The sequence below is a fragment of the Ambystoma mexicanum genome, chromosome 1p (genome assembly GCF_040938575.1).
Source record: "Ambystoma mexicanum isolate Mex_15411 chromosome 1p, UKY_AmexF1_1, whole genome shotgun sequence".
NCBI classification, from domain to species: Eukaryota; Metazoa; Chordata; class Amphibia; order Caudata; family Ambystomatidae; genus Ambystoma; species Ambystoma mexicanum.
In genome coordinates, this window is record NC_090921.1 from 3755490 (window position 1) to 3778350 (window position 22861).

The 22861-nt window shown below is 46.1% G+C and overlaps 6 non-coding genes across 6 annotated transcripts; 3 read left to right on the top strand and 3 right to left on the bottom strand.

The window, feature by feature from the left end:
• Window positions 1–1446: 1446 nt before the first annotated feature.
• TRNAN-GUU (transfer RNA asparagine (anticodon GUU)) lies at window positions 1447–1520 on the bottom strand. The gene has a single exon. It is a non-coding gene; the product is annotated as a tRNA-Asn (tRNA).
• A 2141-nt stretch (window positions 1521–3661) lies between these two features.
• Window positions 3662–3735, top strand: TRNAI-AAU (transfer RNA isoleucine (anticodon AAU)). The gene has a single exon. It is a non-coding gene; the product is annotated as a tRNA-Ile (tRNA).
• A 4956-nt stretch (window positions 3736–8691) lies between these two features.
• Window positions 8692–8765, bottom strand: TRNAN-GUU (transfer RNA asparagine (anticodon GUU)). Its single transcript has one exon. It is a non-coding gene; the product is annotated as a tRNA-Asn (tRNA).
• Window positions 8766–10910: 2145 nt separating this feature from the next.
• TRNAI-AAU (transfer RNA isoleucine (anticodon AAU)) lies at window positions 10911–10984 on the top strand. Its single transcript has one exon. It is a non-coding gene; the product is annotated as a tRNA-Ile (tRNA).
• A 4956-nt stretch (window positions 10985–15940) lies between these two features.
• Window positions 15941–16014, bottom strand: TRNAN-GUU (transfer RNA asparagine (anticodon GUU)). The gene has a single exon. It is a non-coding gene; the product is annotated as a tRNA-Asn (tRNA).
• A 2141-nt stretch (window positions 16015–18155) lies between these two features.
• TRNAI-AAU (transfer RNA isoleucine (anticodon AAU)) lies at window positions 18156–18229 on the top strand. Its single transcript has one exon. It is a non-coding gene; the product is annotated as a tRNA-Ile (tRNA).
• Window positions 18230–22861: the final 4632 nt, after the last annotated feature.

Sequence of the window (22861 nt, forward strand, 5' to 3'; positions counted from 1 at the left end):
AATGAGCGAGATAACATCTGTTCCCTTGCAGGACTCTTAAATCATAAACCGTGTCCTGCTTCTGAGCTGACTTTCTTACTAGGTGACTAATATTTCTTTCCGTCAAGACTGTCCCTGCTACTTAAAATTCATGTGCAGCAGCGAACCAAGGAGATGAAAATGAATGATTTACTCATTTGTCTGACATCTGCAAACCTGAGAAAGTCAGTTTAAATCTCAACATGCATTTTGCAAGAGAGTCCCAACTACCTTTTTACAAAGCACCCCGTTGTGTAGATTGTTTTCATGTTGCATTTGCAGTTTATCCCTCTACGTGCGTGGTGATTATGTATACATTCTAAAGAGCTGTAACATTAAAAGAAACATCATAACTAACTGCACTCGATACAAATGGGTTCACATATTGTGACCAGTTCGCTGCCATCCGCCATCATCAATGTGGTGCGCTCAACATTAATCCCTCATAATAATGGGGACCCTTCCTGACCTCCCGGACACCCCCAAAAAAGTTAAGGGAGACTCCTCTGTTGTCAGCGCTGCTATATAGGGTGGGCAATGGAATAGCAAAATGTGTCCTTCCCAAACTAGTGCTGCAACGCCTCTGCCAGATTCCCACATCAGAATACTAGAACTATAGGGCCATGAAATCGGGTATTGAAAGAAAAACGCCTATGCCAGATTCCCACATCAGAATACAAGAACTATAGGGCCATGAAACCGGGTATTGAAAGGCAAACGCCTATGCCAGATTCCCACATCAGAATACAAGAACTGTAGGGCCATGAAACTGGGTATTGAAAATCAACCCCTATGCCAGATTCCCACATCAAAATACTAACTATAGGGCCATGAAACCGGGTATCGAAAGGCAAACACCTATGCCAAATTCCCACATCAGAATACCAAAACTATCGGCCCATGAAAAAGGGTATTGAAATACAAACGCCTATGCCAGATTCCCACATCGGAAAACAAGAACTATTGGGCCATGAAACTGGGTATTGAAAGACAAACGCCTATGCCAGATTCCCACAACAGACTACCAGAAATATAGGGCCATGAAAGTGGATATTGAAAGACAACGCCTATGCCAGATTCCCACATCAGAATACCAGAACTATGGGGCCATGAAACTGGGTATTGAAAGACAAACGCCTATGCCAGATTCCCACATCAGAATACCAGAAATATAGGGCCATGAAAGTGGGTTTTGAAAGACAAACGCCTATGCCAGATTCCCACATCAGAATACAAGAACTATAGGGCCATGTAAGCGTGTATTGAAAGACAATCAGACTGGCCATGGATGTGTGACTTGAGGGAAATGTCAGCACAGGAAGCACCTTACATATGGTTTCAGAATTAAGCAGTGCACCCTGCACGTTGGTTGTTTTTTTTTTTTTGAACGGGAGTTGGCTCACGTTTGCCAAAATCCAAAATAAACTGCGTCCCTGGGTGGGCTTGAACCACCAACCTTTCGGTTAACAGCCGAACGCGCTAACCGATTGCGCCACAGAGATGATGTGTGCCCTGCTGCGCAAAAGCCATATATGTAGGCTAATCGCGCAGGCCTGGATCCAGGTGAAGACTTCATCTTTTATTAAAGCCCTGGGGAGGAGCGCTGTCTGCACACAGCAAGGCTGTAAGTTAGGATAGGCGCCTCCATTTCTCTGAAGCGTCTCTTTCTCAGTATGGTACAAGTAATGTTCAGCTTCAAACAGTACACAAAGCACTTTGGGCTATGGGCTTGATTGAAAAGCCTGTTTTGGGCTAACATTTGAATGTCCTGCCACACAGTGCACCATAGAGACTGCTGAGCACCTCACCATTGCAAGACTTATTTATCTCTCCAGCTCCACAGCTATCTATGACTTCCTAAACACTGGTGGCACCTGAAACCCCTGAGAAGTATTAAGGCAGCAGGGGGCCTGGCTGCTGCTTAACTCCTCACACCTCCTTCCTACCAGCAGGGCGGGCTGAGAATGTGTCACCTCCCGTGAGGCCCCATTTTAAGATGAAAGTTGGGATGGGGGGGGCACTTGCTTATTGCGGATAACAGTCCGAGAAGCACGGAGTAGCCAGCATTTCAAGAGTGGGGTTGGGGGTGAGCCATGAACAAAGTCCTGCTACTCCTCCCCCTAAATGCAGTGGGTGCAATTGCATTCGGTCTCATTCGAGCCCCCACACCACCCACCCTGCCCCAATCTACTTTTTTGGTAACATTAGTAACTGATGGTATTTTGACACATAACGAAAAAAATAAAACTGCAGGAACATTACAGATGCAGGAAACTCATCTATAAGAGCTCTGTCCGGGCGTTCTGGGGCAAAATACATGCAAACATTCTACTTTGTATATGGATTGCACGGACAGAAGTGACTTCCCGGAAAAAAGACATTTCAAGGAGCATCATCAGTCTTTGATACTTAGAGGCAGAGCTTTAAGTGGGCTGGGGCTAGCATGGGCCGAGCCCCGGCAGTCTCCAGAAAAGGCTCCTGAGCCGGGGCCCTGCCGGGGGCTCACCCCCGACTAGCTCCAGCCATGCTGACACCTGAGGCCGCCCGTGCAGCGGCTGCACGGTTACACAAGCTGCCTGCAGGTGTCAGCACTATGGTTTAGAAAAAAAGCAATTGCCTTTTCTTTTTTTCTAAACCAAAGTGCTGTCACCTGCAAGCAGCAGGTGCAGCCTTCCAGTGCGGGCTGCCTGGTGGCTCTGTACTCTGAAACAGGAGGAGGGCTGGACTGCCAGGCCTCCTTTTGTTTCTGAGTAAATAGCCATCACCCAGCATGAAGCCCCTGCGCTACTCACGCTGGCTAATGGCTATCTACTCGGAAACAAAAGGCGAGCTGGGCAGTTCAGACCTCCTCCTGTTTCAGAGTACAGAGCCATCAGCAGCAGGCATCACTTTCATTCAAGGAGCCTGTGGTAAAGCATTGCAGCATGTGGCTCCTTGAATGAAAAGGCTGCCTGCTGGGTGTGAGCTGTGGCATACTGGTGTCACACCTTTGCTCCGCTTAGCCGGGGAGGGGCTGTGCGCATTAAATGTAATAATGCCAGTGCTCCCCAGCTCTGCTTCTTTTAGCGGCCCCCACCTCTTAGGCGACGGGGGCTCTTGATGGGGGCATGGACTAAGCACACCCATGCCTAGGCCAAACCCCCTAACGAGAGCCACCCTCAATTTCTAATCCCACTTAAAGCACTGCTTAGAGTCACCTTGGAAGTGACTTTAGAATAGGTTGCCATAAGTAAGTCAAGTGGCAAATAACTATGTGGTGCAAAATACCTAAATTGCACTCGTATTATATATGGAGCAACTCTATAGTCATTAGGCATTGAGGCTTGGCCAGGACAGCTGCCCCTCATAATGTAGCCTCGAGCGTGGAGTCTATAATGGCAGCAGTCCGTGGCAGCAGTAAGCCTTCCCAAAAGTGGTTGTAACTGGCCCAAAGACGACATCTTGTGCAAATGCTCTTATCCAGTGCATGCCAAAGAATGGTCTAGATGTCACCTGCTCCATCTTGTCAGGCGCGTCTCCTGGGCTGCAAGTTGCCTTCCGATGTGCTGACAGCAGGCGCTAAGGGCTGAATGGGAATGTACTAAGAACATTGTTCTGTTGACAGTGGCTGCTAGTAGCTGTTGCTGTGATCTTGAGTATTAATGGCCGGTTAGCTCAGTTGGTTAGAGCGTGGTGCTAATAACGCCAAGCTCGCGGGTTCGATCCCCGTACTGGCCACACCTTTTTTAAGTTTCCTTTTAAAATTGGAGCTTCATGAATGAAGAACTCTCATTGGACGAATATGAAATCTGTAAAATAATAAGCCGATGTGGAATTCTGAGTAATAGCACAATATAAGCAAAGACTTCCTCTGGCTAATGCCAAAAACAGTTCTTTGGCTCCTGAAATGACTACATGTCCTAGTGCTGTAGCAAAAGGGCTGCAAGAAGGCAGTCTATCCGTGGTCCTCCTCTTCTTAGCCGGTGGTGGCAGCACAGGTATTTCCCTCCAGTCCCAAATTGATAACATCACTCCAACTTTGCAGTGTGCTGACATCTCAGGAGTCTTCTGGCTTCTGAATTGTGGGAGTCGGATCACCCTGCGGGGAGGAGATGGGCCCAACATCGCAGCACAGCACCCCTCTGGCCCGCCATGGGTAACTTAAACTTTGGACACCCCCTGGGTATCCCCCCTTTTTTGCAGGCCCCCCATCAAACAAATCGCTGTGTACCAATCTTTCCTCTTGGTTTCCTCTACAAGGTCTCAATGTTTGGAATAGGTCAAGGACCTACTGGGATATCCTATCAGCAGCATCCCTGCCCCACTTAGCCGTGCCCAGCTTCTGATCCTGGCAAATGCTATGGGACCTGGGCAGTCATTGCCAAAGAATGGCAACTGATTGATTGCCTGTGCAAATGATAACTATGCCCGGCAAATGTGTGAGTGCAAAGGCAATTGATTAGAATTCCTGTAAATGGAGCAGGTATCTGGCAAAGGATAACAGGGCTGTCACCCACTCAACTGAAAATGCTGCAGGCAGGAGGCATGACTGCGCAACGATGCTCAGTACGGCGGGGTAGAAGCGGCTTGGAATGGGGAGTAAGCAAGAGCACAACAAATCTCACAGCTTTGAGAGCAGAGAGTGAGTGTTTAAACAATCATTAACAGGCAGCAACCCCAAAGGGACGTCATTTCACCAAAATGCCAGGGGTAGCGGAAGTGACATCACACGACCGTTGACCCCCTGATGACATCACAGGAAGTGATTTCATTTGACCCCACCCTGAAGTGATATCGCAGGAAGCGATGGAACACAACCATTCACCCGTTGATGAAACAGGAAGTGGCATCACATAGCATTGTACACCACAAAAAATATGGTTACAATATCACTATAGTGTGATGTACATAATGTGATGTACATTTCATACAAGAATCGATCGCCATATGTATTGTTAAGATCAGAGTGTATAGGCCCATATTACCAAATTACTGTGAATGCAAGCAGAAGTCCATGACCAAATGATAATGATGTGTTATTATGTAGCACTTACGCTTAAGCTCTTTATATAGTAAAAATATACACCCAATATCACCCAACATGTGTTGGTACTCTTTTATCGACCTCAGAAAGATGAAAGGTTGAGTTGAGGCGTTTAAGAACAGACTAAATCAGTGACTCACCCCCTGAAGTGTGCCTGAAATAAACCTTTAATAAGTCTAGCAATGATTGTATAGCATTCCAGAAATACACATTATTTGGTATTCCTATTCTTTCTTATTTAGGGTCAGTGCCGAAAGTGTTAGACTTTTGGCACTCCTGTTCTTATTTTTCTTATTTTTTTTAACGGCCCTGAACAAGAAAGCCAGCCACTCCAGATTTAAAGAGCTACATGGTGCTGGCCGCAGCCTAGGAGCTTGCATTACAAAACCCCCCCAAAAAAACAAAAAAGAGAACTTTTTTTCAAGAGGTTGCAAGGGAGAACAGAGATGTCGCAAGGGAGACCTCAGAGGTTGCGACCCCCAACTGACGTCCCCGGGTAAAGTGGCAGGAGACATCTCTGCCCATATCAATATACGCCCCAGGGTGAAGACAAAGACTTAATGCTGGGCCCGATTTTACATGCCTCGCACTCCCAATGATTAGTCTCTCTTTGTGAAACTAAATATCCTCAACATTGGGGTGGAAAATGGTTGCCATTGGCCAATGGAAGTAATACTAGATGAAGGAAGCGAAATGCACCAACATTCAACCTGATGCCTCAGAGGAAGTCCAGTTTTTTGCAGCATGTGTTTGTGTGCATGTGTGTCTTGCAAGTCCAAGGTTTGAAACCTGATAAGCTCGCCTAGTGGTTTAATGCACCTACCACAGCAATCTATATGTAACCTGCAGGCAATACATCCAGTTCCTGGTGAGATACTGACACATTATTGCATTCTGTGCCTGGACTCCACCTCATGAAGGTGCTGTGGTCTAACGGAGCGGGAGCGGTGCTCTTCTACTTTTCTTAATCAGGTTCTACTGTGTCTATAGTTTTATTTTAAAAAGAATCCGTTCCGGAATGGTTTTGGTTTAAAATAAAAGTGTAGGAAGCAGTTGAAACTTGCACTGCACTAAATGTTCCCTTAAACAGCAGGCGCATGTGTTTGGGGGTTTGTGTTGTGTGTGGAAGGGGACGTGGCCATGTGGTTTGTGGGGAGCGGGGCAGGCCAGCAGGGAATATAGTTCCACTACTTGTTTTCATACACTTTGACCACTGGTGCCTGTTTTCATTCCCAGCACAGGTAACTTATCAACAGTGATCCCTATGCATCACTTTAGTTCCTCAATTTTCTCCTCAGGTCACTTGGGAGCAGAGAGACAGCATATGTATTTCCAGCACTACGGAGGCCAGAGTACACAAATCAAAGGCATAATTTATAGAGGGCACGCAGGAACTTGCAGGTGCAGGGGTTATTGTACCGGGGTATTTTATGAACACTTATGTACCCACTTGGAGGTGTTGCTAGGCTCAAGATTAGCTTTATAAAACCATACTCTAGCCCCCTGTGCGTATGGGCCTTTAATCACATTAACCGAAACAGTCCCACCACTTAAGAAGTGAGCACACGGTTGTGCATAAAGCAAGTTTATTGTACACAGTTTCAGGGAGTGGTTAGATGGTGTTGCAGGACCAAACTAACCCAGGTTTGAACAATACAACATCAGTTGGCATCTTACATCCTTTTCGCAACAATTACAATAATCCCAGATGTTCTATAACAATCCACCCCCAAAATATGATTGGACCAAAATCTTTTAAAAGGAATCCCATCTTCTCCCAATTCTCCACTTATCCTTGGTCAGTTTTATCTTGATAGTCATCTTCATGCCATAATCAGAGCACACCTTCTTAGGATTGGTCCGTAGGAGGCCATGGCGTCAGTACATGGTTAAACATTGGTCTTGAAAACATAATTAATTGCTAGCAATAACTGGCCTAAAGCCTTTAACTTTCATTGTGGTTGCACATGGTCCGCACAACAAATTTGAGCAAATAGAGGAAGGCCTGAATAAACAGGATCTCAACTAACCCATACCCCATACTCCTGGCGCTTCTGAAGACCTACTAATTTATACGACCACAACTTCAGAACATATAGCCACTGATGACCTTTAAAGACAATTAACTGTCAGATACCCTGGCCTCAGGCCTAACTTTTATTACCACCGAACAAAAAACCAACGCCCTCTAGCGACACCAATCCAATGAGCGAGATAACATCTGTTCCCTTGCAGGACTCTTAAATCATAAACCGTGTCCTGCTTCTGAGCTGACTTTCATACTAGGTGACTAATATTTCTTTCCGTCAAGACTGTCCCTGCTACTTAAAATTCATGTGCAGCAGCGAACCAAGGAGATGAAAATGAATGATTTACTCATTTGTCTGACATCTGCAAACCTTAGAAAGTCAGTTTAAATCTCAACATGCATTTTGCAAGAGAGTCCCAACTACCTTTTTACAAAGCACCCCGTTGTGTAGATTGTTTTCATGTTGCATTTGCAGTTTATCCCTCTACGTGCGTGGTGATTATGTATACATTCTAAAGAGCTGTAACATTAAAAGAAACATCATAACTAACTGCACTCGATACAAATGGGTTCACATATTGTGACCAGTTCGCTGCCATCCGCCATCATCAATGTGGTGCGCTCAACATTAATCCCTCATAATAATGGGGACCCTTCCTGACCTCCCGGACACCCCCAAAAAAGTTAAGGGAGACTCCTCTGTTGTCAGCGCTGCTATATAGGGTGGGCAATGGAATAGCAAAATGTGTCCTTCCCAAACTAGTGCTGCAACGCCTCTGCCAGATTCCCACATCAGAATACTAGAACTATAGGGCCATGAAATCGGGTATTGAAAGAAAAACGCCTATGCCAGATTCCCACATCAGAATACAAGAACTATAGGGCCATGAAACCGGGTATTGAAAGGCAAACGCCTATGCCAGATTCCCACATCAGAATACAAGAACTGTAGGGCCATGAAACTGGGTATTGAAAATCAACCCCTATGCCAGATTCCCACATCAAAATACTAACTATAGGGCCATGAAACCGGGTATCGAAAGGCAAACACCTATGCCAAATTCCCACATCAGAATACCAAAACTATCGGCCCATGAAAAAGGGTATTGAAATACAAACGCCTATGCCAGATTCCCACATCGGAAAACAAGAACTATTGGGCCATGAAACTGGGTATTGAAAGACAAACGCCTATGCCAGATTCCCACAACAGACTACCAGAAATATAGGGCCATGAAAGTGGATATTGAAAGACAACGTCTATGCCTGATTCCCACATCAGAATACCAGAACTATGGGGCCATGAAACTGGGTATTGAAAGACAAACGCCTATGCCAGATTCCCACATCAGAATACCAGAAATATAGGGCCATGAAAGTGGGTTTTGAAAGACAAACGCCTATGCCAGATTCCCACATCAGAATACAAGAACTATAGGGCCATGTAAGCGTGTATTGAAAGACAATCAGACTGGCCATGGATGTGTGACTTGAGGGAAATGTCAGCACAGGAAGCACCTTACATATGGTTTCAGAATTAAGCAGTGCACCCTGCACGTTGGTTGTTTTTTTTTTTTTGAACGGGAGTTGGCTCACGTTTGCCAAAATCCAAAATAAACTGCGTCCCTGGGTGGGCTTGAACCACCAACCTTTCGGTTAACAGCCGAACGCGCTAACCGATTGCGCCACAGAGACGATGTGTGCCCTGTTGCGCAAAAGCCATATATGTAGGCTAATCGCGCAGGCCTGGATCCAGGTGAAGACTTCATCTTTTATTAAAGCCCTGGGGAGGAGCGCTGTCTGCACACAGCAAGGCTGTAAGTTAGGATAGGCGCCTCCATTTCTCTGAAGCGTCTCTTTCTCAGTATGGTACAAGTAATGTTCAGCTTCAAACAGTACACAAAGCACTTTGGGCTATGGGCTTGATTGAAAAGCCCGTTTTGGGCTAACATTTGAATGTCCTGCCACACAGTGCACCATAGAGACTGCTGAGCACCTCACCATTGCAAGACTTATTTATCTCTCCAGCTCCACAGCTATCTATGACTTCCTAAACACTGGTGGCACCTGAAACCCCTGAGAAGTGTTAAGGCAGCAGGGGGCCTGGCTGCTGCTTAACTCCTCACACCTCCTTCCTACCAGCAGGGCGGGCTGAGAATGTGTCACCTCCCGTGAGGCCCCATTTTAAGATGAAAGTTGGGATGGGGGGGGGGGGCACTTGCTTATTGCGGATAACAGTCCGAGAAGCACGGAGTAGCCAGCATTTCAAGAGTGGGGTTGGGGGTGAGCCATGAACAAAGTCCTGCTACTCCTCCCCCTAAATGCAGTGGGTGCAATTGCATTCGGTCTCATTCGAGCCCCCACACCACCCACCCTGCCCCAATCTACTTTTTTGGTAACATTAGTAACTGATGGTATTTTGACACATAACGAAAAAAATAAAACTGCAGGAACATTACAGATGCAGGAAACTCATCTATAAGAGCTCTGTCCGGGCGTTCTGGGGCAAAATACATGCAAACATTCTACTTTGTATATGGATTGCACGGACAGAAGTGACTTCCCGGAAAAAAGACATTTCAAGGAGCATCATCAGTCTTTGATACTTAGAGGCAGAGCTTTAAGTGGGCTGGGGCTAGCATGGGCCGAGCCCCGGCAGTCTCCAGAAAAGGCTCCTGAGCCGGGGCCCTGCCGGGGGCTCACCCCCGACTAGCTCCAGCCATGCTGACACCTGAGGCCGCCCGTGCAGCGGCTGCACGGTTACACAAGCTGCCTGCAGGTGTCAGCACTATGGTTTAGAAAAAAAGCAATTGCCTTTTCTTTTTTTCTAAACCGAAGTGCTGTCACCTGCAAGCAGCAGGTGCAGCCTTCCAGTGCGGGCTGCCTGGTGGCTCTGTACTCTGAAACAGGAGGAGGGCTGGACTGCCAGGCCTCCTTTTGTTTCTGAGTAAATAGCCATCACCCAGCATGAAGCCCCTGCGCTACTCACGCTGGCTAATGGCTATCTACTCGGAAACAAAAGGCGAGCTGGGCAGTTCAGACCTCCTCCTGTTTCAGAGTACAGAGCCATCAGCAGCAGGCATCACTTTCATTCAAGGAGCCTGTGGTAAAGCATTGCAGCATGTGGCTCCTTGAATGAAAAGGCTGCCTGCTGGGTGTGAGCTGTGGCATACTGGTGTCACACCTTTGCTCCGCTTAGCCGGGGAGGGGCTGTGCGCATTAAATGTAATAATGCCAGTGCTCCCCAGCTCTGCTTCTTTTAGCGGCCCCCACCTCTTAGGCGACGGGGGCTCTTGATGGGGGCATGGACTAAGCACACCCATGCCTAGGCCAAACCCCCTAACGAGAGCCACCCTCAATTTCTAATCCCACTTAAAGCACTGCTTAGAGTCACCTTGGAAGTGACTTTAGAATAGGTTGCCATAAGTAAGTCAAGTGGCAAATAACTATGTGGTGCAAAATACCTAAATTGCACTCGTATTATATATGGAGCAACTCTATAGTCATTAGGCATTGAGGCTTGGCCAGGACAGCTGCCCCTCATAATGTAGCCTCGAGCGTGGAGTCTATAATGGCAGCAGTCCGTGGCAGCAGTAAGCCTTCCCAAAAGTGGTTGTAACTGGCCCAAAGACGACATCTTGTGCAAATGCTCTTATCCAGTGCATGCCAAAGAATGGTCTAGATGTCACCTGCTCCATCTTGTCAGGCGCGTCTCCTGGGCTGCAAGTTGCCTTCCGATGTGCTGACAGCAGGCGCTAAGGGATGAATGGGAATGTACTAAGAACATTGTTCTGTTGACAGTGGCTGCTAGTAGCTGTTGCTGTGATCTTGAGTATTAATGGCCGGTTAGCTCAGTTGGTTAGAGCGTGGTGCTAATAACGCCAAGGTCGCGGGTTCGATCCCCGTACTGGCCACACCTTTTTTAAGTTTCCTTTTAAAATTGGAGCTTCATGAATGAAGAACTCTCATTGGACGAATATGAAATCTGTTAAATAATAAGCCGATGTGGAATTCTGAGTAATAGCACAATATAAGCAAAGACTTCCTCTGGCTAATGCCAAAAACAGTTCTTTGGCTCCTGAAATGACTACATGTCCTAGTGCTGTAGCAAAAGGGCTGCAAGAAGGCAGTCTATCCGTGGTCCTCCTCTTCTTAGCCGGTGGTGGCAGCACAGGTATTTCCCTCCAGTCCCAAATTGATAACATCACTCCAACTTTGCAGTGTGCTGACATCTCAGGAGTCTTCTGGCTTCTGAATTGTGGGAGTCGGATCACCCTGCGGGGAGGAGATGGGCCCAACATCGCAGCACAGCACCCCTCTGGCCCGCCTTGGGTAACTTAAACTTTGGACACCCCCTGGGCATCCCCCCTTTTTTGCAGGCCCCCCATCAAACAAATCGCTGTGTACCAATCTTTCCTCTTGGTTTCCTCTACAAGGTCTCAATGTTTGGAATAGGTCAAGGACCTACTGGGATATCCTATCAGCAGCATCCCTGCCCCACTTAGCCGTGCCCAGCTTCTGATCCTGGCAAATGCTATGGGACCTGGGCAGTCATTGCCAAAGAATGGCAACTGATTGATTGCCTGTGCAAATGATAACTATGCCCGGCAAATGTGTGAGTGCAAAGGCAATTGATTAGAATTCCTGTAAATGGAGCAGGTATCTGGCAAAGGATAACAGGGCTGTCACCCACTCAACTGAAAATGCTGCAGGCAGGAGGCATGACTGCGCAACGATGCTCAGTACGGCGGGGTAGAAGCGGCTTGGAATGGGGAGTAAGCAAGAGCACAACAAATCTCACAGCTTTGAGAGCAGAGAGTGAGTGTTTAAACAATCATTAACAGGCAGCAACCCCAAAGGGACGTCATTTCACCAAAATGCCAGGGGTAGCGGAAGTGACATCACACGACCGTTGACCCCCTGATGACATCACAGGAAGTGATTTCATTTGACCCCACCCTGAAGTGATATCGCAGGAAGCGATGGAACACAACCATTCACCCGTTGATGAAACAGGAAGTGGCATCACATAGCATTGTACACCACAAAAAATATGGTTACAATATCACTATAGTGTGATGTACATAATGTGATGTACATTTCATACAAGAATCGATCGCCATATGTATTGTTAAGATCAGAGTGTATAGGCCCATATTACCAAATTACTGTGAATGCAAGCAGAAGTCCATGACCAAATGATAATGATGTGTTATTATGTAGCACTTACGCTTAAGCTCTTTATATAGTAAAAATATACACCCAATATCACCCAACATGTGTTGGTACTCTTTTATCGACCTCAGAAAGATGAAAGGTTGAGTTGAGGCGTTTAAGAACAGACTAAATCAATGACTCACCCCCTGAAGTGTGCCTGAAATAAACCTTTAATAAGTCTAGCAATGATTGTATAGCATTCCAGAAATACACATTATTTGGTATTCCTATTCTTTCTTATTTAGGGTCAGTGCCGAAAGTGTTAGACTTTTGGCACTCCTGTTCTTATTTTTCTTATTTTTTTTAACGGCCCTGAACAAGAAAGCCAGCCACTCCAGATTTAAAGAGCTACATGGTGCTGGCCGCAGCCTAGGAGCTTGCATTACAAAACCCCCCCAAAAAAACAAAAAAGAGAACTTTTTTTCAAGAGGTTGCAAGGGAGAACAGAGATGTCGCAAGGGAGACCTCAGAGGTTGCGACCCCCAACTGACGTCCCCGGGTAAAGTGGCAGGAGACATCTCTGCCCATATCAATATACGCCCCAGGGTGAAGACAAAGACTAAATGCTGGGCCCGATTTTACATGCCTCGCACTCCCAATGATTAGTCTCTCTTTGTGAAACTAAATATCCTCAACATTGGGGTGGAAAATGGTTGCCATTGGCCAATGGAAGTAATACTAGATGAAGGAAGCGAAATGCACCAACATTCAACCTGATGCCTCAGAGGAAGTCCAGTTTTTTGCAGCATGTGTTTGTGTGCATGTGTGTCTTGCAAGTCCAAGGTTTGAAACCTGATAAGCTCGCCTAGTGGTTTAATGCACCTACCACAGCAATCTATATGTAACCTGCAGGCAATACATCCAGTTCCTGGTGAGATACTGACACATTATTGCATTCTGTGCCTGGACTCCACCTCATGAAGGTGCTGTGGTCTAACGGAGCGGGAGCGGTGCTCTTCTACTTTTCTTAATCAGGTTCTACTGTGTCTATAGTTTTATTTTAAAAAGAATCCGTTCCGGAATGGTTTTGGTTTAAAATAAAAGTGTAGGAAGCAGTTGAAACTTGCACTGCACTAAATGTTCCCTTAAACAGCAGGCGCATGTGTTTGGGGGTTTGTGTTGTGTGTGGAAGGGGACGTGGCCATGTGGTTTGTGGGGAGCGGGGCAGGCCAGCAGGGAATATAGTTCCACTACTTGTTTTCATACACTTTGACCACTGGTGCCTGTTTTCATTCCCAGCACAGGTAACTTATCAACAGTGATCCCTATGCATCACTTTAGTTCCTCAATTTTCTCCTCAGGTCACTTGGGAGCAGAGAGACAGCATATGTATTTCCAGCACTACGGAGGCCAGAGTACACAAATCAAAGGCATAATTTATAGAGGGCACGCAGGAACTTGCAGGTGCAGGGGTTATTGTACCGGGGTATTTTATGAACACTTATGTACCCACTTGGAGGTGTTGCTAGGCTCAAGATTAGCTTTATAAAACCATACTCTAGCCCCCTGTGCGTATGGGCCTTTAATCACATTAACCGAAACAGTCCCACCACTTAAGAAGTGAGCACACGGTTGTGCATAAAGCAAGTTTATTGTACACAGTTTCAGGGAGTGGTTAGATGGTGTTGCAGGACCAAACTAACCCAGGTTTGAACAATACAACATCAGTTGGCATCTTACATCCTTTTTGCAACAATTACAATAATCCCAGATGTTCTATAACAATCCACCCCCAAAATATGATTGGACCAAAATCTTTTAAAAGGAATCCCATCTTCTCCCAATTCTCCACTTATCCTTGGTCAGTTTTATCTTGATAGTCATCTTCATGTCATAATCAGAGCACACCTTCTTAGGATTGGTCCGTAGGAGTCCATGGCGTCAGTACATGGTTAAACATTGGTCTTGAAAACATAATTAATTGCTAGCAATAACTGGCCTAAAGCCTTTAACTTTCATTGTGGTTGCACATGGTCCGCACAACAAATTTGAGCAAATAGAGGAAGGCCTGAATAAACAGGATCTCAACTAACCCATACCCCATACTCCTGGCGCTTCTGAAGACCTACTAATTTATACGACCACAACTTCAGAACATATAGCCACTGATGACCTTTAAAGACAATTAACTGTCAGATACCCTGGCCTCAGGCCTAACTTTTATTACCACCGAACAAAAAACCAACGCCCTCTAGCGACACCAATCCAATGAGCGAGATAACATCTGTTCCCTTGCAGGACTCTTAAATCATAAACCGTGTCCTGCTTCTGAGCTGACTTTCTTACTAGGTGACTAATATTTCTTTCCGTCAAGACTGTCCCTGCTACTTAAAATTCATGTGCAGCAGCGAACCAAGGAGATGAAAATGAATGATTTACTCATTTGTCTGACATCTGCAAACCTGAGAAAGTCAGTTTAAATCTCAACATGCATTTTGCAAGAGAGTCCCAACTACCTTTTTACAAAGCACCCCGTTGTGTAGATTGTTTTCATGTTGCATTTGCAGTTTATCCCTCTACGTGCGTGGTGATTATGTATACATTCTAAAGAGCTGTAACATTAAAAGAAACATCATAACTAACTGCACTCGATACAAATGGGTTCACATATTGTGACCAGTTCGCTGCCATCCGCCATCATCAATGTGGTGCGCTCAACATTAATCCCTCATAATAATGGGGACCCTTCCTGACCTCCCGGACACCCCCAAAAAAGTTAAGGGAGACTCCTCTGTTGTCAGCGCTGCTATATAGGGTGGGCAATGGAATAGCAAAATGTGTCCTTCCCAAACTAGTGCTGCAACGCCTCTGCCAGATTCCCACATCAGAATACTAGAACTATAGGGCCATGAAATCGGGTATTGAAAGAAAAACGCCTATGCCAGATTCCCACATCAGAATACAAGAACTATAGGGCCATGAAACCGGGTATTGAAAGGCAAACGCCTATGCCAGATTCCCACATCAGAATACAAGAACTGTAGGGCCATGAAACTGGGTATTGAAAATCAACCCCTATGCCAGATTCCCACATCAAAATACTAACTATAGGGCCATGAAACCGGGTATCGAAAGGCAAACACCTATGCCAAATTCCCACATCAGAATACCAAAACTATCGGCCCATGAAAAAGGGTATTGAAATACAAACGCCTATGCCAGATTCCCACATCGGAAAACAAGAACTATTGGGCCATGAAACTGGGTATTGAAAGACAAACGCCTATGCCAGATTCCCACAACAGACTACCAGAAATATAGGGCCATGAAAGTGGATATTGAAAGACAACGCCTATGCCAGATTCCCACATCAGAATACCAGAACTATGGGGCCATGAAACTGGGTATTGAAAGACAAACGCCTATGCCAGATTCCCACATCAGAATACCAGAAATATAGGGCCATGAAAGTGGGTTTTGAAAGACAAACGCCTATGCCAGATTCCCACATCAGAATACAAGAACTATAGGGCCATGTAAGCGTGTATTGAAAGACAATCAGACTGGCCATGGATGTGTGACTTGAGGGAAATGTCAGCACAGGAAGCACCTTACATATGGTTTCAGAATTAAGCAGTGCACCCTGCACGTTGGTTGTTTTTTTTTTTTTGAACGGGAGTTGGCTCACGTTTGCCAAAATCCAAAATAAACTGCGTCCCTGGGTGGGCTTGAACCACCAACCTTTCGGTTAACAGCCGAACGCGCTAACCGATTGCGCCACAGAGATGATGTGTGCCCTGCTGCGCAAAAGCCATATATGTAGCCTAATCGCGCAGGCCTGGATCCAGGTGAAGACTTCATCTTTTATTAAAGCCCTGGGGAGGAGCGCTGTCTGCACACAGCAAGGCTGTAAGTTAGGATAGGCGCCTCCATTTCTCTGAAGCGTCTCTTTCTCAGTATGGTACAAGTAATGTTCAGCTTCAAACAGTACACAAAGCACTTTGGGCTATGGGCTTGATTGAAAAGCCTGTTTTGGGCTAACATTTGAATGTCCTGCCACACAGTGCACCATAGAGACTGCTGAGCACCTCACCATTGCAAGACTTATTTATCTCTCCAGCTCCACAGCTATCTATGACTTCCTAAACACTGGTGGCACCTGAAACCCCTGAGAAGTATTAAGGCAGCAGGGGGCCTGGCTGCTGCTTAACTCCTCACACCTCCTTCCTACCAGCAGGGCGGGCTGAGAATGTGTCACCTCCCGTGAGGCCCCATTTTAAGATGAAAGTTGGGATGGGGGGGGCACTTGCTTATTGCGGATAACAGTCCGAGAAGCACGGAGTAGCCAGCATTTCAAGAGTGGGGTTGGGGGTGAGCCATGAACAAAGTCCTGCTACTCCTCCCCCTAAATGCAGTGGGTGCAATTGCATTCGGTCTCATTCGAGCCCCCACACCACCCACCCTGCCCCAATCTACTTTTTTGGTAACATTAGTAACTGATGGTATTTTGACACATAACGAAAAAAATAAAACTGCAGGAACATTACAGATGCAGGAAACTCATCTATAAGAGCTCTGTCCGGGCGTTCTGGGGCAAAATACATGCAAACATTCTACTTTGTATATGGATTGCACGGACAGAAGTGACTTCCCGGAAAAAAGACATTTCAAGGAGCATCATCAGTCTTTGATACTTAGAGGCAGAGCTTTAAGTGGGCTGGGGCTAGCATGGGCCGAGCCCCGGCAGTCTCCAGAAAAGGCTCCTGAGCCGGGGCCCTGCCGGGGGCTCACCCCCGACTAGCTCCAGCCATGCTGACACCTGAGGCCGCCCGTGCAGCGGCTGCACGGTTACACAAGCTGCCTGCAGGTGTCAGCACTATGGTTTAGAAAAAAAGCAATTGCCTTTTCTTTTTTTCTAAACCAAAGTGCTGTCACCTGCAAGCAGCAGGTGCAGCCTTCCAGTGCGGGCTGCCTGGTGGCTCTGTACTCTGAAACAGGAGGAGGGCTGGACTGCCAGGCCTCCTTTTGTTTCTGAGTAAATAGCCATCACCCAGCATGAAGCCCCTGCGCTACTCACGCTGGCTAATGGCTATCTACTCGGAAACAAAAGGCGAGCTGGGCAGTTCAGACCTCCTCCTGTTTCAGAGTACAGAGCCATCAGCAGCAGGCATCACTTTCATTCAAGGAGCCTGTGGTAAAGCATTGCAGCATGTGGCTCCTTGAATGAAAAGGCTGCCTGCTGGGTGTGAGCTGTGGCATACTGGTGTCACACCTTTGCTCCGCTTAGCCGGGGAGGGGCTGTGCGCATTAAATGTAATAATGCCAGTGCTCCCCAGCTCTGCTTCTTTTAGCGGCCCCCACCTCTTAGGCGACGGGGGCTCTTGATGGGGGCATGGACTAAGCACACCCATGCCTAGGCCAAACCCCCTAACGAGAGCCACCCTCAATTTCTAATCCCACTTAAAGCACTGCTTAGAGTCACCTTGGAAGTGACTTTAGAATAGGTTGCCATAAGTAAGTCAAGTGGCAAATAACTATGTGGTGCAAAATACCTAAATTGCACTCGTATTATATATGGAGCAACTCTATAGTCATTAGGCATTGAGGCTTGGCCAGGACAGCTGCCCCTCATAATGTAGCCTCGAGCGTGGAGTCTATAATGGCAGCAGTCCGTGGCAGCAGTAAGCCTTCCCAAAAGTGGTTGTAACTGGCCCAAAGACGACATCTTGTGCAAATGCTCTTATCCAGTGCATGCCAAAGAATGGTCTAGATGTCACCTGCTCCATCTTGTCAGGCGCGTCTCCTGGGCTGCAAGTTGCCTTCCGATGTGCTGACAGCAGGCGCTAAGGGCTGAATGGGAATGTACTAAGAACATTGTTCTGTTGACAGTGGCTGCTAGTAGCTGTTGCTGTGATCTTGAGTATTAATGGCCGGTTAGCTCAGTTGGTTAGAGCGTGGTGCTAATAACGCCAAGCTCGCGGGTTCGATCCCCGTACTGGCCACACCTTTTTTAAGTTTCCTTTTAAAATTGGAGCTTCATGAATGAAGAACTCTCATTGGACGAATATGAAATCTGTAAAATAATAAGCCGATGTGGAATTCTGAGTAATAGCACAATATAAGCAAAGACTTCCTCTGGCTAATGCCAAAAACAGTTCTTTGGCTCCTGAAATGACTACATGTCCTAGTGCTGTAGCAAAAGGGCTGCAAGAAGGCAGTCTATCCGTGGTCCTCCTCTTCTTAGCCGGTGGTGGCAGCACAGGTATTTCCCTCCAGTCCCAAATTGATAACATCACTCCAACTTTGCAGTGTGCTGACATCTCAGGAGTCTTCTGGCTTCTGAATTGTGGGAGTCGGATCACCCTGCGGGGAGGAGATGGGCCCAACATCGCAGCACAGCACCCCTCTGGCCCGCCATGGGTAACTTAAACTTTGGACACCCCCTGGGTATCCCCCCTTTTTTGCAGGCCCCCCATCAAACAAATCGCTGTGTACCAATCTTTCCTCTTGGTTTCCTCTACAAGGTCTCAATGTTTGGAATAGGTCAAGGACCTACTGGGATATCCTATCAGCAGCATCCCTGCCCCACTTAGCCGTGCCCAGCTTCTGATCCTGGCAAATGCTATGGGACCTGGGCAGTCATTGCCAAAGAATGGCAACTGATTGATTGCCTGTGCAAATGATAACTATGCCCGGCAAATGTGTGAGTGCAAAGGCAATTGATTAGAATTCCTGTAAATGGAGCAGGTATCTGGCAAAGGATAACAGGGCTGTCACCCACTCAACTGAAAATGCTGCAGGCAGGAGGCATGACTGCGCAACGATGCTCAGTACGGCGGGGTAGAAGCGGCTTGGAATGGGGAGTAAGCAAGAGCACAACAAATCTCACAGCTTTGAGAGCAGAGAGTGAGTGTTTAAACAATCATTAACAGGCAGCAACCCCAAAGGGACGTCATTTCACCAAAATGCCAGGGGTAGCGGAAGTGACATCACACGACCGTTGACCCCCTGATGACATCACAGGAAGTGATTTCATTTGACCCCACCCTGAAGTGATATCGCAGGAAGCGATGGAACACAACCATTCACCCGTTGATGAAACAGGAAGTGGCATCACATAGCATTGTACACCACAAAAAATATGGTTACAATATCACTATAGTGTGATGTACATAATGTGATGTACATTTCATACAAGAATCGATCGCCATATGTATTGTTAAGATCAGAGTGTATAGGCCCATATTACCAAATTACTGTGAATGCAAGCAGAAGTCCATGACCAAATGATAATGATGTGTTATTATGTAGCACTTACGCTTAAGCTCTTTATATAGTAAAAATATACACCCAATATCACCCAACATGTGTTGGTACTCTTTTATCGACCTCAGAAAGATGAAAGGTTGAGTTGAGGCGTTTAAGAACAGACTAAATCAGTGACTCACCCCCTGAAGTGTGCCTGAAATAAACCTTTAATAAGTCTAGCAATGATTGTATAGCATTCCAGAAATACACATTATTTGGTATTCCTATTCTTTCTTATTTAGGGTCAGTGCCGAAAGTGTTAGACTTTTGGCACTCCTGTTCTTATTTTTCTTATTTTTTTTAACGGCCCTGAACAAGAAAGCCAGCCACTCCAGATTTAAAGAGCTACATGGTGCTGGCCGCAGCCTAGGAGCTTGCATTACAAAACCCCCCCAAAAAAACAAAAAAGAGAACTTTTTTTCAAGAGGTTGCAAGGGAGAACAGAGATGTCGCAAGGGAGACCTCAGAGGTTGCGACCCCCAACTGACGTCCCCGGGTAAAGTGGCAGGAGACATCTCTGCCCATATCAATATACGCCCCAGGGTGAAGACAAAGACTTAATGCTGGGCCCGATTTTACATGCCTCGCACTCCCAATGATTAGTCTCTCTTTGTGAAACTAAATATCCTCAACATTGGGGTGGAAAATGGTTGCCATTGGCCAATGGAAGTAATACTAGATGAAGGAAGCGAAATGCACCAACATTCAACCTGATGCCTCAGAGGAAGTCCAGTTTTTTGCAGCATGTGTTTGTGTGCATGTGTGTCTTGCAAGTCCAAGGTTTGAAACCTGATAAGCTCGCCTAGTGGTTTAATGCACCTACCACAGCAATCTATATGTAACCTGCAGGCAATACATCCAGTTCCTGGTGAGATACTGACACATTATTGCATTCTGTGCCTGGACTCCACCTCATGAAGGTGCTGTGGTCTAACGGAGCGGGAGCGGTGCTCTTCTACTTTTCTTAATCAGGTTCTACTGTGTCTATAGTTTTATTTTAAAAAGAACCCGTTCCGGAATGGTTTTGGTTTAAAATAAAAGTGTAGGAAGCAGTTGAAACTTGCACTGCACTAAATGTTCCCTTAAACAGCAGGCGCATGTGTTTGGGGGTTTGTGTTGTGTGTGGAAGGGGACGTGGCCATGTGGTTTGTGGGGAGCGGGGCAGGCCAGCAGGGAATATAGTTCCACTACTTGTTTTCATACACTTTGACCACTGGTGCCTGTTTTCATTCCCAGCACAGGTAACTTATCAACAGTGATCCCTATGCATCACTTTAGTTCCTCAATTTTCTCCTCAGGTCACTTGGGAGCAGAGAGACAGCATATGTATTTCCAGCACTACGGAGGCCAGAGTACACAAATCAAAGGCATAATTTATAGAGGGCACGCAGGAACTTGCAGGTGCAGGGGTTATTGTACCGGGGTATTTTATGAACACTTATGTACCCACTTGGAGGTGTTGCTAGGCTCAAGATTAGCTTTATAAAACCATACTCTAGCCCCCTGTGCGTATGGGCCTTTAATCACATTAACCGAAACAGTCCCACCACTTAAGAAGTGAGCACACGGTTGTGCATAAAGCAAGTTTATTGTACACAGTTTCAGGGAGTGGTTAGATGGTGTTGCAGGACCAAACTAACCCAGGTTTGAACAATACAACATCAGTTGGCATCTTACATCCTTTTCGCAACAATTACAATAATCCCAGATGTTCTATAACAATCCACCCCCAAAATATGATTGGACCAAAATCTTTTAAAAGGAATCCCATCTTCTCCCAATTCTCCACTTATCCTTGGTCAGTTTTATCTTGATAGTCATCTTCATGCCATAATCAGAGCACACCTTCTTAGGATTGGTCCGTAGGAGGCCATGGCGTCAGTACATGGTTAAACATTGGTCTTGAAAACATAATTAATTGCTAGCAATAACTGGCCTAAAGCCTTTAACTTTCATTGTGGTTGCACATGGTCCGCACAACAAATTTGAGCAAATAGAGGAAGGCCTGAATAAACAGGATCTCAACTAACCCATACCCCATACTCCTGGCGCTTCTGAAGACCTACTAATTTATACGACCACAACTTCAGAACATATAGCCACTGATGACCTTTAAAGACAATTAACTGTCAGATACCCTGGCCTCAGGCCTAACTTTTATTACCACCGAACAAAAAACCAACGCCCTCTAGCGACACCAATCCAATGAGCGAGATAACATCTGTTCCCTTGCAGGACTCTTAAATCATAAACCGTGTCCTGCTTCTGAGCTGACTTTCATACTAGGTGACTAATATTTCTTTCCGTCAAGACTGTCCCTGCTACTTAAAATTCATGTGCAGCAGCGAACCAAGGAGATGAAAATGAATGATTTACTCATTTGTCTGACATCTGCAAACCTTAGAAAGTCAGTTTAAATCTCAACATGCATTTTGCAAGAGAGTCCCAACTACCTTTTTACAAAGCACCCCGTTGTGTAGATTGTTTTCATGTTGCATTTGCAGTTTATCCCTCTACGTGCGTGGTGATTATGTATACATTCTAAAGAGCTGTAACATTAAAAGAAACATCATAACTAACTGCACTCGATACAAATGGGTTCACATATTGTGACCAGTTCGCTGCCATCCGCCATCATCAATGTGGTGCGCTCAACATTAATCCCTCATAATAATGGGGACCCTTCCTGACCTCCCGGACACCCCCAAAAAAGTTAAGGGAGACTCCTCTGTTGTCAGCGCTGCTATATAGGGTGGGCAATGGAATAGCAAAATGTGTCCTTCCCAAACTAGTGCTGCAACGCCTCTGCCAGATTCCCACATCAGAATACTAGAACTATAGGGCCATGAAATCGGGTATTGAAAGAAAAACGCCTATGCCAGATTCCCACATCAGAATACAAGAACTATAGGGCCATGAAACCGGGTATTGAAAGGCAAACGCCTATGCCAGATTCCCACATCAGAATACAAGAACTGTAGGGCCATGAAACTGGGTATTGAAAATCAACCCCTATGCCAGATTCCCACATCAAAATACTAACTATAGGGCCATGAAACCGGGTATCGAAAGGCAAACACCTATGCCAAATTCCCACATCAGAATACCAAAACTATCGGCCCATGAAAAAGGGTATTGAAATACAAACGCCTATGCCAGATTCCCACATCGGAAAACAAGAACTATTGGGCCATGAAACTGGGTATTGAAAGACAAACGCCTATGCCAGATTCCCACAACAGACTACCAGAAATATAGGGCCATGAAAGTGGATATTGAAAGACAACGCCTATGCCTGATTCCCACATCAGAATACCAGAACTATG